Source organism: Gossypium hirsutum, chromosome A10, assembly GCF_007990345.1.
Source record: "Gossypium hirsutum isolate 1008001.06 chromosome A10, Gossypium_hirsutum_v2.1, whole genome shotgun sequence".
In the NCBI taxonomy this organism is placed as follows: Eukaryota; Viridiplantae; Streptophyta; class Magnoliopsida; order Malvales; family Malvaceae; genus Gossypium; species Gossypium hirsutum.
In genome coordinates, this window is record NC_053433.1 from 89,607,080 (window position 1) to 89,622,179 (window position 15,100).

The 15,100-nt window shown below is 33.3% G+C and overlaps 1 long non-coding RNA gene and 1 other non-coding gene across 2 annotated transcripts; both read left to right on the forward strand.

The window, feature by feature from the left end:
- The first annotated feature begins 556 nt into the window (after positions 1-556).
- LOC121209006 (small nucleolar RNA R71) lies at positions 557-663 on the forward strand. The gene has a single exon (XR_005904124.1). It is a non-coding gene; the product is annotated as a small nucleolar RNA R71 (small nucleolar RNA).
- Positions 664-12,743: 12,080 nt separating this feature from the next.
- Positions 12,744-14,807, forward strand: LOC121208362 (uncharacterized). Its single transcript, XR_005903351.1, has 3 exons — positions 12,744-12,923; positions 13,456-13,536; positions 14,530-14,807. It is a non-coding gene; the product is annotated as an uncharacterized lncRNA (long non-coding RNA).
- The last annotated feature ends 293 nt before the right edge of the window (positions 14,808-15,100 follow it).

Sequence of the window (15,100 nt, forward strand, 5' to 3'; positions counted from 1 at the left end):
CGTTTGCATCTCCTCAAGGTTTAGTTTCTTTTCCTACTGGTAATGTGGTTGTTGAAAACCTGGGGGATGTTGTGGCCTTTGATTTCCTTGGTCACCCCTTGAGAAATTGGTATGGTTCCTCCAACCTACATTATAAGTGTTACTGTATAGGTTATTTTGAGGTTTAGGATTATTATTACCCATATAGTGAACTTGTTCCTCCTCGGTGCTAGGATTAAATGATTGATATTCTGTGTGTACTCCTCCTCCATTTGAATCGCACCTCATCACTGGATGTACTTGAGTAGAACCATATAAACCTTCAACCTTTTTATTTAAAAGTTCTACCTGGTTAGATAGCATAGTAACCGCGTCGAGGTTGAAAACACCGGCTGCTTTTGTTGGTTTTGTTCTCATGACTTGCCATTGATAGTTGTTCAGTGATATCTCTTCAATAAATTCATAAGCCTCTTCAGGTGTTTTGTTGTTTAAAGTTCCACCCGTGGCTGCACTGATGAGTTGTCTTGTTGAAGGGTTCACACCGCTGTAAAAAGTCTGAACCTGTAACCATAGAGGTAACCCATGGTGAGGACACCTTCTCAATAGATCCTTGTATCTCTCCCATGCATCATCGAGTGTTTCTAGATCCATCTTCACAAAAGAAGAGATATCATTCCTCAACTTAGCTGTTTTAGCCGACAAAAAATATTTAAGTAGAAATTTTTCGGTCATTTGTTCCCAAGTAGTGATTGACCCTCGTGGTAACGAGTTCAACCACTGTTTAGCCTTATTCCTCAACGAAAAGGGAAACAACCGAAGGCGAATGGCATCGTCAGAAACGCCATTGATCTTAAAGGTGTCGTAGAATTCTAGAAAATTTTCCAAATGAGTGTTTGGATCCTCGTCCTGCAAACCATCAAACTGAACAAAATGTTGTATCATTTGAATCCTGTTAAGTTTTAGTTCAAAATTATTTGCAGCAATAGCAGGCCTAACTATACTCGATTCGGCTCCTGTTAAACTAGGTTTAGCATAATCATACATAGTAAGAGGAGCATGATTCTAATTTACTGGGCCTGCAATAGCCACAGGAGGCAACTGATTATTATGATTATCAGCCATCTCCTCGGTTGTGGGTTGAATATCATCCTCTTGCCCTTCCTCTATGTATCGTAGGCTTCTCCTTATTTCTCTTCGGTTTCTGCGAGCTGTGCTTTCGATCTCACTATCAAAAAGTAATGGTCCTGACGGGTTTCTTCTAGTCATAAACTATAAAAACCTACCATAAGTAAATAAAAAAAACAAAATTAAAATAAAATTTACTTGTAATAAAATAAATGGCTAAAGTAATAAAAATTAAATGTTCCTAATATCTTAGTTTCCTGGCAACGACACCAAAAACTTGATGTGATGTCTTGTGATAAGTTTTATATTTATGATTGATCGTACTTGAAAACTAACTATTATCACAATAAAGGCAAGCGCACCTATCGAACAGTAGTATAGTTTATAGCAAGACCAGAATGTCGAACCCACAGGAACTAAAAGTACTAGTATTAACTTTCTTTTATTATCTAGCCTAAAAATAAGGGAATTTGTTTTTATCTAAACTAATTAACTAAACTAAGAATGCACGGAAAGTAAATTGGGGAAATACTTTTGGGAAAACTGATTGATTTAGACAATAACTAACGAAAAAAATCCACCTAGACTTCATTTGTTAATTGACTCTAAACCAGACGATTTATTTACTTGACTCGATCTGTAGGAATCCCTAAGTTATATTATTATCTCTCTCGAGACAAACAACGTCTAACCCTAGGTTGATTAATTGAAATCTCTTTCTAATTAAAACCCCTAGTGTTGCATTAACTCGATCTATGGATTCCCTTATTAGGTTTGACCCTAATTCGACAGATTTATGTCGCCCTAGGTCGAGGGGTGCAATCAACTCCGCTTGATTACGCTAGATCTACTCTTAGACAGGGACTTTTGCTCCTCTGAATAAACACATCAATACTTGAATCAATATCTTGGAATATTAAAACAAGAATTAAGAACACATAATTAAGAACAAATCAAGTATTTATCATATAATTCAGAAAATAATAATAAGATCCATCTTAGGTTTCATTCCCCTTAGGTATTTAGGGGATTTCGTTCATATGTGTAAAAGAAAACATCTCAGAAGAATAATAATAAAACATAAAGAAAACTAAAAAAAAAACCTTGAAGGAAATTAAAGGGGGATCTGCAGTCTTGAAGGAGAATCTGACTTCTGAGATGGATCAATCAGCTTTCTTCAAGTAATTCCTTGCCTCCTACTACGTGTGTCTCCTCTAGGTACCTCCAGGGTGTTTATATAGGCTTTAGAATGCTTCAAAACCCTCAAGAGTGGCCTTTCCTGAATAAGACTAGACTTGGGCTCGACAGGGACATGCCCGTGTGAGGTGGCTTAGGCTGTGTTGCAATCTGTTAAATAGACACGGGTGTGTGAACTACCCATGTGAGGAAGTCCAGGCCGTGCTGATTTCTCACGTTGACCCATTTTCTCTATTTTTGGCCCGTTTCTTGCTCTTTTTACTCTCATGTGCTCACTTAGGTATAAAACATTTAAAAGTTTAGGAGCATCGAATTCCACAGATCTAATGATAATTCATCCAAAAATATGCTAAGCATGGGATAACAATATGTATAAATTACGACTTATCAGGAGCTTAATCTAATTTTCAAAGACTTTAACTTGTTAATCTTTGGTGCTAAACATTGTTTCTGAGTGATAACTTGTTTAAAATATAAGAAATTGTCTTTAAATGAATTTTTCTAGGTGTATATACACCATTTAGCATATTTTGACACTTAGCACTTTATACCACATATGTCTATAGTTTAATCACGCTAACCATTAATTGAATTTGAGATTTGATCATGATTTTTTATTGAATTTTTTATTGTTTAATCTCAAAAAAATCATTTTACACTTGTTAGACATTTTATTATAACTTTTTAAGATAGATTTTTCATATATTTGAACCATTTTTCTGCATTTTCCAATAGGGGCCCATCCCTTATTCAACAAGGACAAATCATCCTACCCAATTTTGGCCATTTTCTCTTGAAGGATGGATTTCCCAGGCCATTGCTGCTCTTTAGTCACCTTTAATTTGATTTTCATTTTTCATTCACCCATTTCAAACCAAGCATTCCCATTTGTCCTAGAAATCATTCCAAACCCAGTTCACAATAATTTTACTTAGTTCTAGTCCATCAATCCATCTTAGTTTCATCCACCTATTTATTTTCTATAAAAATATTCAAATAAATACTCTTTCAAAATTCAACCCCATTTTTTTGACGAAGAATCTTTCAAAATTCACCATATTTTTGTTGATGTTATTTTTTTTAATGTCTAATGCATATAATTGTTTATTATATTAACTTAGGTTTTAGGAGTAGCATCTTGTTAAAGTTACAATTTGGATGTTGATATTGGTGAATTATGGTCAATTTGTTATTTTTTTTTACTTTTAAGCTTATTTCTTTACATTTTTATGAATTACACTTTTGATTATTTATGATATTTTTATTTTCATTATTTTGTAGCTATTGCTCACACCTATTGCATGAATTATTAATTTGGATACATGGATACCTATTTAGATTGTGAAACATGAATGACTATTGAATGAATGTTGATTTCTGCATGGAGTATGGATTCCATAATGGCTCATGTATGTTGGTTGCAATACATTTTGAATTACCTATATAGATTGTTCATATATTACCTGTTTGTGATCTTTTCTCCTCCATTAAGATTTTATTACTTTTGATATAAACTAGTTGGTATACTTGTGCCTTTATTATGTTTTTTTTTTCCTTTTTGATATATCAAAAGGGGAAAGAAATAAAAAAAGAAAATACATGTGATTACATTGCCTTTATCTTAAGCTTAATGCACATTTTAGTTCTTGAAATATATCATTTTTCCTACTTTTGTTTTTAAAGTTTTTTTTGCCTCACTTTAGTCCCTAATGTTATTAGATGTTCTAAATTCAGTCCTTACTGATATCAGACATTCTTGGTTTAATCTTTTGAGTGTTAAAAATCGGGTGGGATATTCAACCAATTATAAGTTATTGTGTGTCATATGATAATGTCATTGTGACCTCATCATTCGAGAAAAAATTAAAAATATTTGTTTTACACATACTCTCTTTATTTTGTAAAAATTAAAAATTTTTGTTTCGCACATGCACTCTTTATTTTGTACCAAAGTTCCGTAGAACGGTCAAACACCCATCAATAGCAGTGAACTTAGGGAGAACGATGACATATTCCAATATTTCCAGGAATTTTATTTATATTATTTTCATAAATATTAAGGATTCAAAAAATACTTGGATTTAAATATTTTAAGGCAATAGATATGGTTAAAGTTGTATGACCTAAATTCTTGTGAAAGAAATAATACAGTGGTAAAACTAAGGGATCTGCAAAGGGCTTAAGGCCAATAGCTGAATAGAACTACACTTCATCTATTCGACATCGGTTAGAATAAGTTTTTTCAACATTTAAATAGATGTAGTCTCAACTCCTCTTGTATCATTCAATTTTCAACATTAGTGAAAATTCTTTTCCTCTACCTGTGATTTTTTCCAGAAGGGATTTTCACGTAAACTCTCTATGTTTTATTTTTATTTCTTATTGCATTGTGATCGTTCTATATTGCCATTATTAATATTCAGTTTTAACACACTGGTATCAAAACTTTTCTAGTTGCTTGTCTCAATCACGGTAATGGAAACAATGAAGTACGATGTTGTTGGATCGCAACACTAGATTCGCGTTGTGATAGGTAAAGATGCCGGTAGTTCTTGTGCAGAATAATTTGGAGGATGCCCTACTAAGGTTAGATAAGATGGCTTCGACATTGACAGAGGAAGAGAAAAAGCGTAAAGATCAAAAGGCTTTAACACAATTATATCTGCATTTGTCGAATGATATTTTTATGTTGAAGGAGAAGATCACCGCTACATTATGGGCAAAGCTGTAGCGGCTATGCATGTCAAAAACCTTAACTATCAAGTTGCATATGAAGCAATGTCTTTATGCTCATCGCTTAGAGGAAGGTGCGTCTATGCACAAACACTTAATTGTGGTTATAGAAATTCTCTTGGACCTAGACGCCATGGAGGTTCAGTACGATAAAGAAGATTCAGGGTTAATTCTACTATGTTTGTTGCTCCAATTCAACCTTTAGAGATACGATTTTGTATAACAAGGTGAAACATCTTGTGGCTAGATCCGACTCTCAGGGAGAGGGTCCCATTGTTCGAAGGAGACAAGAATGAAATATTGATGATAATCATGGGAAAACACAGGAACGAAATCCTCATAGTAAATCTAATGTTAGATCAAGATCTTCAAACAAAGGTAAAACTTGAAACTTTTCCAATAAGAAAGGGCACATTAAGTCTGACTACTATAAGTTGAAGAACAATATCAAAAGGGAAATGATCAAAAGGGAAAACAACAAGTACAATTTGGTGAAGCTGATGTTGTAGAAGACTATAGCAATAGTGAACTCCAGTTGCACCTGCCGAAAACTCTAAAGTGAGTAAGGAGTGGATACTCAATTTTGGTTGCACCTTCCATATGAGTCTCAATCGGGATTGGTTTACAACGTATTAAATAGTGTCTAAAGGTGTTGTTTTGATGGGAAATAATGCCTTATGTAAAATCGCAGGTATTGGCACAATCAAAATTAATATGTTCGATGAAGTCACCAGAACACTAAGTAGTGTATGACATGTACCATAATTGAAAAGGAATTTCATTTTATTGAATAATTTTGATTCAATAGGGGACAAGTACACAACTGAAAGTGGGGTTTTGAAGATTAGCAAGGGTTCCCTCGTTGTGATGAAAGGGCAAAGAAAGACTGCCAAGTTATATGTTTTGCAAGCTTCAAACTATTACTGGTAACGCAACTAACGCTTCCTCTTTATTATCAGATGATGATGTTACTAGACTTTGGCATATACTTCTAGGGCATATGAGTGACAATGACATGGCAAAATTGAGTAAAAGGGGACTTCTTGATAGATAAGACATTCTCAAATTGAAGCTCTGTGAGCACTGTATTTTTTGGGAGTAAAAGAGAGTTCAATCCACTAAAGGAATCCATAACACAAAAGGAACACTAGATTATATTCAAGCTGATCTTTAAGGACCATCTAGAGTGCCTTCGAGTGGTGATGCTAATTATATGCTAACGATCATTGGTGATTTTTCCATAAAAGTTTGGGCATTCCTCTTAAAGCAAAAAAGTGATGTGTTTTTCCACATTTAAGGCTTGGAAAACTATGATCGAAAAGTAGACATGAAAACATATAAAACACCTCAGCACAAATAATGGCTTAGAATTTTGTTCTAATGAGTTTAATGAATTCTGCTAATTAGAAGGGATCATGAGACACTTGAGAGTTCGCCATACTCCACAAAAAAACGACAATATGGAACGGATGAATAGAAAAATCATGGAAAAGGTTCCATGTATGTTGTTGAATGCTTGTTTACCGAAGTCATTTTAGGCTGAAGCGACCTCTAGTGCATGTTTCTTGATTAATTGGTCTTCGTCCGTTGCCATTGAGAAAAAGACTTCACAAGAGGTATGGTCTGGTAATCCTATTGTTTATTCTGATTTGAAGATTTTCAAACGTCCTACGTATGCTCATGTTGATAATGGGAAATTGGAACCTAGATCCATTACATGTGTTTTTTCTTGGTTCTAAGGTTGGTGTTAAAGGGTATCAGTTACGGTGTCCTGAAAATAGAAAAATTGTGATTAGAAAAGATGTTATTTTTGATGAAACTACTATACTACCTAACTTATCTTTTAAAGAATCTTCCAGTAAATACCATCAAATTTCAAACACACAAGTGAAGCACGTGGTGCTTTAGATTGATCCAATGTCTACAATAGAGTCTATTCCTCAAGTTAGTACAAAAACTTAGAGTAGAGTTAGTACAAAAACTTAGAGTAGAGTTGTTTCCTCACGATAATATTCTCTTTCCAAGAACAGACCTATAAGAGAAATTAAACCTCCAAAGAGGTATGTTGAGGCTAATCTAGTTACTTATGTTTTAAACGTGGCTGAATATATAGATCTAGATCAAGATCCATCTACTTATTCCGAGGCAGTTAGATGTGAAAATTCAGGAAAGTGGATGTTTGCCATGCAACAAGAGATGGAATCTCTCCATAGGAATAGAACATGGGACCTAGTGAAGCTTCCTAAGGGTAAAAAGGTTGTTTATTGTAAATGGGTGTTCAAAAATAAAGAAGGGAATCTAAGAGTTGAAGAACCCAGATACAAAGCAAGGTTGGTTGCAAAAGGTTACAGGCAGATTCCAAGTGTAGACTTCACAGATTTGTTTTCTCCAGTTGTGAAGCATAGTTCAATCCAAGCCTTACTTGGTATTAAGGCCATGTATGATTTGGAGCTTGAGCAATTAGATGTAAAAACAACGTTTTTTGCATGGAGAACTTGAGAAAGATATTTATATGCAACAACTACAACTATAAGGTTTTATAATCTCAAAAAAGGAGGACTATGTTTGCTTACTGAAAAAGTCCCCTTATGGCCTAAAATAGTCACCAAGCAAAAAGTTTGATTTATCTGACTACTCATGATTTCAACAAAAGTAGCTTTGATAGTTGTGTTTATTTTAAGAAAAACAATGGAAGAGGTGGAGAACTTGTTCGTTGAGAATTCATGTCAAGGTGAAGATTGTTAGAGTTGTGTGACCCAAATTCTTATTAAAGAAATAATACAATGGTTTAACTAGGGGACTTGTGGAGGGCTTAAGGCCGAGGGCCGAATAGAACTACACTTCGTCTATTTGACATTTATTAGAATAAGGTTTTTCAACCTTTAAATAGATTTAGTTGCAACTTTTCTTGTATCATTCGACTTTCAACATTAATGAATTTTCTTCTCCTCTGTGTGTGGTTTTTTTCCAAAAGGGTTTCCACATAAAATTTGTGTTTTATTTTTCCTTCTTATTGCTTTGCGATCGTTCTATATTGCCATTATTGTCATTTAGTTTTAACGAATGTGTATGTTAATATTTAGATATCCACTTCACTTTTAGAAAATTTTATTTTCCAATTAAGATATTGGTATAGAGACAATAATTTGTCGAGAGAGTTAAAAATATTTGGAATAATTAAAAATACTATTTAAATTATTTTTTTTTGAATTAAAATAATATCATTTTTTATTAGTTAAATAATTTGGGGGGAATTTTTCCAAATTTATCACCTCAAAATGTCTACTAAGTATAAATTTCAATTGGTTGAATTATAAAACAATTGTCATAGGTGGTTGATCTGGCACAATTCATTCTAGCAAATTAAGGTCTTTCGGAACTTAACGAGCTTGTTTTATAGTATTTTTATATGTTTTTATTTCATTTTTTTAGTTTTTATTTCTTTGTGTTTAATTTATGCAAAATAATTGTTTTTATGCAATTTTGAGTTATATTATGACCTAATGGGCCATTATGAGTCTAGGGATGATCTAACGACTCTATCTATTGTGTAGGACACTATTTTCAAGATTAGAAGATGAGGGACGACTACAGTGTTACGACACCAAAAAGTGGTGTTCCAACACAAAAATTTGAAGCTAAAATACTCAAAAAATGAAGGCAGTGTTGCAACACTGGTCCTATGGTATTGCGACACTAAGAAGTGGTGTCAGAAAATCGAACTTCGAAGCTAAAATACTCGGAAAATGAAAGTAGTGTTGCAAGACTGTGCCTGTGTTGTTGCGACACTGAGTGAGAAACAAGAAATTATAATTAAGGGTGTTTTAGTCCTCACAATGTATCTTAATCAAAATTTTGGGTTGTTTAGCAACCCTTATTAAGCGTGAGCATAAACTCTATAAATAGGCATGTTAAGTCTCATTTGATGAGGCTTGGCCAAGTGAACCGTTTTAGTATTTTAGGGTTTTTAATTTAGTATTTTCTTTTCAGTTTAGCCTTTTTTATACTTTTGTTACTATTTTAACTTGGATTCTATTTTGATCCAAGATTTTAATATATTAGTTTTTCATTAATTTGGTGTTGATTTCAATCGCGATTGATGTGATCTTCATGACTATTAAAGGAAATTTTGCTTCTGAGCTTTAATCGTGTAACGCCCTAGAATTTTAAGTCTTAAATGTGTTAGGTTTTGTCATGTAATGTGTTCAGTTTGGGTGGTCAAGTGCTTGGCATATTTGTTTAAGGTTTGGGGTTCAAGTCTCTTTATGTGTAAGGGGATATTTTGTTTTATTTTTTATTCAAGTTGTGGAGGAGTTTAAACTTAATTTGAACTCTTCAATAATTATCTGATTAGTTCTGGGATGAGGTTGGATCCCTTTTTCAAGTGAAAGAGTTGTGGGTGGTTATTTTTTTTAAAAAAAAAATTAGCAAGTCATTTTCACATGCTTTTTTTCTTTGTTTTTCCCCAAAGCAGGCCACCATCAAATTTTCCCTACTTGGTGATTTGATTTTCTTTGTTCTTTCATTTTTCCTGTTATTTCTATTCATTTTTTTTTCTCTATTTTGTATCCTGGCCACCGTTTTGTCCATTTCTGGTTATAATTTTTCCATCCATTTACGACTTTGTTGCTTCGATTATTTGCTGTTCATTTTGTGTTGGGCGTTGGGAGTAGTCGTCACTTTTCGTCAGGTTTTTTTTTTAAATTTTAGTAATTTGCGGGTTTTTTTAGTTATTCTTTAGAATGGAAAGGTTTATCAACTGTGTTATTTTTTTAATGTTCGATTAGGTGAGAACTGTAAGTCGAGTGGTATGTTCATGAACAATTCTTATTTGAGTTTCGTAACTCTTTACTGAAACTAGTTGTTGGAATATTAATTTTAGGTATTGGGGATCTCATGGTTGCATTCATATCAAAATCGAACCAGGTGTGTAACGAGAAACTCAAAAAATAGCGAATGACGAAAGCCGAAATTAAGGCCTGTCCACTCCACATGGTCATGTGCCAGGCCGTGTGGTAGGCTGTATGTGGCACATGGTCTGGGCCATTTTGGGCCATGTGGAACACATGAGTGTGTGGGTCGTGTGCCAGGCTGTGTGGATACAGGCAAGACAATTTGAGCCATGTGGGCCACACAGACATGTGGGCCCAAAATTCTGAATTTTTCCCTAGGCCATACACTTCGTCTCGATCAATCTTGGTCCTTCTGTGGGGTCGGTATATGATTATACAAGCTATTAAGCATGGATTTTGTCAATCTGTTAGTATGAAAATTGATGTAAATAACATTTAATATGTATGATCTGTTTTGTATAAAGTAAGTTCTGAATCTGTTATACGAGCATATATGATATGTAAATTTTGGCATCTATTTATATCTGATTATAGGGTGGGACATGTATTGTGTGGAGGAAGTGTTCAGTGTGAGGCGATATCTCGCCATTATACTAGCAACACTACTGTGATTATTCTGAAAAATGTTGTATGGACACTAAGCGGTGTGTAGGGCTGGGTGGGTGTTTTATACCCAACGTGGTGTGTTAGGATGGTTGAAGTTAGTGTGTAGAGGATGGAGATAGGATTATATATATCTGCATCTCTACTACTCTGATATGATTCTGACTCTGTAAAAGATGTATGTCTATATCTATTCTGCCATGTAAATAAATCTAAAATTATGTTTCCTTATGTGTAACACACTGAGTTATAAAAACTCACTTTTTGTTTGTCTGATAATTTCAGGTAGCCCTCAAACTTAGGCGGGTCGGTGCAACGGGAGCTCGGTTATCCGTAAACCACATTTACTTTAAAATTTGACTTATTTAAATTTCTATTTTGAGAGTTTTGAATATTTTGGACACTCTAGACTTTTGCGATTTATTTTTGGTTTGCATATTACTTTGGGATTTCTAGCATAACGATTGATAAAGCGGCTTTATGAAAACAAACTCGGTTTTCCAAAACACAACATTTTAAGAAACTTCGCTCCAAAATATTTGATTTATTTGAAAGATGTAAACCAACAACGGTTTTTAATTAAATAAGTACAACAACTAGATTTCAACCTTTTATCGTAATCACTCCAGATTTGGCCATAATGTCCAGGTCGGGGTTGGGGTGTTACAAATCGATATGGAAAATGGATTTATTTCTATACTTCTTACTTTTATTTAATTTTTGTTTTGCATGAAAAAATTTAGTTTATAAATTATTGTATTTAGATTCATGAGTAACTAATTTCCTTAGGGAGTTTAACGAACGAATGTATGAATAATTAATGAATGAACAATGGTTGAAATCTGAGTTGGTTTAAATTATGGACGATTAAACCCTAGGACGTGATGCCCCTAGGAAGTAATTTAGGATAAACGAGATCAAGAGATAAGTTGACCAAGTACCTCATAATTTATCTCAGTCAAGAAAGTGAGACCGAGAGGGAAGCATGTATTGGTCAATTAGTTAATTAGTCAGAGGCCGAGAGGTAATAATTAGTTAACTAATAGCTAACTCGATAAAACCCATGTTTTGAAGTTAATTAGGATCACTGGAGTGAGTTAAGCTCCTACATGTTTTATTGGATTATTTTCGATTGTTAAATTGGTTGCTTTTTTGTTTAAATAATTTTTAGGTTAATTAGATTAATTGATGTTAATTTGATTTTTCTAATATAATTTTAAATCAGTACTATTTCGACTTATTAGTCTACAGAATTAATTTTGGTTTACTTTAACCTCCCTTAGGTACGATCCTGGGAATACTCCTCGGAGTGTTTCATTGTAACACTCTTCTATATTACAATTTTACCCGTATGCTTGCGAATACTGCTGCTTAATTTTATATCATTTTGTTGCAGTATTTCCTATCAAACCGTTCGCACGTATGGCAGCAGTTAGTGGTAACCTTCCAAGATACAATGATATCATGTTTAAAGACTAGTAAATGTGATTTATAAAATTTTAAAATATTAATATTTCTTTTTTTTTAATTACTAATTTTATATTTTATAGTTTTTTAATTTTTTAATTTTTTTTCTAATGATTTTTAGTTTTTTCGAATGATGATGTCATTGTGACATCATCATATTACATGTGGTAACATATGATTAGCTAGATATCCTAGCCATTAGTTTTTAAAGTTTAGAGGACTAAACTAGGAACATTGGGTAATGTTAGGGACTAAAATGAGCTAAAAAAAACTTTAAGCACCAAAGTGGGAAAAACAATACACTTGAAAGTGTGCATAAGCCTTTATCTTAAATAAGCAATGCCGAAAATCAAGCTGAAAACTATTGTATATTTTTCTTAATGCATGATATAATTGAACATTTTACGCAAACAAAATTAAAGTGTATGAGTTAAAATCTTTGAGAATTTTTTCCTCCACTGTCACACCCCAAAACTGGGTTAGTAAAATCAGGTAATTAAGTCTTGGGCTCGAGTTAGATACCGAAATTAGAGTCGTAGTAATTAAAAAATAAAAATAAAAATAAATCGGGTTAATATATATCTTAGTAGGGATTAAATTGAAACGGATTCTAAAATAGAGATCAAATGTGAAAACAAGGAGTTTTAATTGAAATGGGATTTAGTAGAAAAAGAGAGAGAATAGGAAGGGGCCTTAAGGGAAATAAACTAAGTTTTGAAAATTTGTTGGCTATATAAGAACACCCACCGTCCTTTCCTTCTATGCTTCCTACTCATTTGAAAATTTTCATGAGATCCAAATTTTCTTTGAAAATTCTCTCAACCATTTTGATTTTCTAAGCATCCAAACACATTTTTCTTCTCCAATTTTAAAAGCAAATCGTCTTTTCTCTTTCAATTTTCTATCATTTCTTAACACGTTTTTGCTCAAATCGATCCAAATCTCATGGAATTCTTCAAATCAAAGGTAATTATCAGATGTCTTATAGTAACATAGATAATGTGCATTTTAATTTGAGTTTTTATAGATCTAATCAAGAATTCATGAGATTTATTGATTTGAAGCTTATTTTTACTTGAAAATTATAGATCTCGTAATTGCGAGCTAAGTAACTATTTAAAAATGACTTTCATTTCATTTTGATGTAATGAAGAGGTTTTTAATCTTAATTTAGCAAATCTTTAATGAATTAGAATGGATCAAATGATTTCTCTTCTACGTGATTGAAAAACGAACGTGATTTTTATGGAAAATAAATATCAATGTAATTGAATGAATTACTAGTATAGATTTTTAATTAAACATTAAGTATGATGTTAGGAAGTAAGAAATAAGGACTAGATCGAGTGAGAGTGAAGAAATTAGAGTTCTGGAGGTGTGCGAGGAAAGCTCACCAATGAAGTGCGAATAACGAGATGCTAGGAAGTTAGGAAAGCCATTTTACTTTACATCAATAGTAATCTATTTTATTTGTGTGTGTTTTTATGGAAAGCATCAGATCGTAAAGGAGCTTCCTTGAGCAAGGATAAAGCCAGGCAGAAACTTATCGAGGCTCGGCAAAGCATAAAATTCATGATAGGTGAGTGCAATACGTACTTCTGTTGCACACAATTCAAGTGTTAATGGCAAGCTTAGGTAGCCTATCCACTTGACCTAAGTTTCTAGAGTATGTGTTTCTATCTATACAAACTATGATAACAAGCGAGCTATACTATGCGAGCCCTGCTATAATTATGTGAACTGTGTTTTATTTATGCAAGTTGTGTATTGTAAAATTTTATGCTATGTGCGAACCATGATATGCGAGCTTTCTTAACGGTGAGCTATGTTATTGTGTGATCAATGTTCTATATATGTGAACTATGATTATTATGCGAGCTATGCTAAAATTATGTAACTGTTAAATAATTTCAAACTATGTTCCATGCGAGCTATGCTGAATGTGAACTATGATGTGCAAGCTATGTGTATTTCGAACTGTGCTACTATGCGAGCTCTACTGAATTGTGAGCTATACTATGTGTAAACTTTGTTGAATTGTAAGCTATATTAATTGTGAACTATGAATGTGTTAAAATTGATATGTTGGCATTATGAACCCTTGAAACCGTTGGATATCTTTGGCATGTCATAGGATTGTGAGTAGTCACATTTATTGTTGTGATAGGGCATTTTGGCCCGAAGATAGTGTCGGAAAGATAAAGGAATGTAGAGCTTAACTCCATTCACCAAAGATAGTGTGGTGTGTTTGAAGAGTGTTAAAATTCGTGCTACACATATTGGAGATAACACAGGACTCTTTCAGCCATTTGATTTATCCAATGCATATGATTTATGAATATGTTCCATAGTCACAAATTGTCAATATATCAATACGATGTCCTATAAGTATGTTATTCATGCGAACTACTTTATTCATGTGAACTGATATTCGTGTGAGCTATTATTTATGCAAAAATATGCGAACGATTATAGTATGCTCACATTTAACTTGATTTATGTGTTCACTTATAGCATTTTTTATGCACTTACTAAGATTCAATATGCTCACACTCCTTATTTCACTGTACAGAAAAGTAGCTTGCTAGATAGATGAGAAGTGGGGCTTTCCAGTGATCCATTGCAAGGCAAATTTCCTGAGTATGTGTCGTGTTTTTCAACCCCAAATAGTGAAGGCAATGTGGGACTATTCCAAGGGATTAGATTAGAATTAGAATTAGAATTAGATTTTAAATGAATCTGATAGATTGTAAATGGACAATACGGACTGTTAAATTTTTGGATTTTGGAACTTTTATAAACTGTTGGATGAATGTTTGAATGCTTACATTCTGAAGGCGTGATAGCTTGTTGTTTGATTGTTTGACTAACATGTAAATGCAGTTGGAAGAGCTTACCAGACATTGAGGTAAGTCCCAAATTGTTTAAGTATGTTTGAAACAATCTGATGCTTGGTATGCATGAAGAGATAAGTTTTGATTGGTTGCATGAAATTATTGATGCATGTAAACTATCTAATTGATGAATGATTGAATGAGCAAAACATGTTAGGGGTCGCAAGAGTAAGGGTTTTGCAAAATGATAAAGAGGTGTAATATAGAAAAATTAAATAAGTTGCAAAGTAAAAATAAAATATGCGAGGG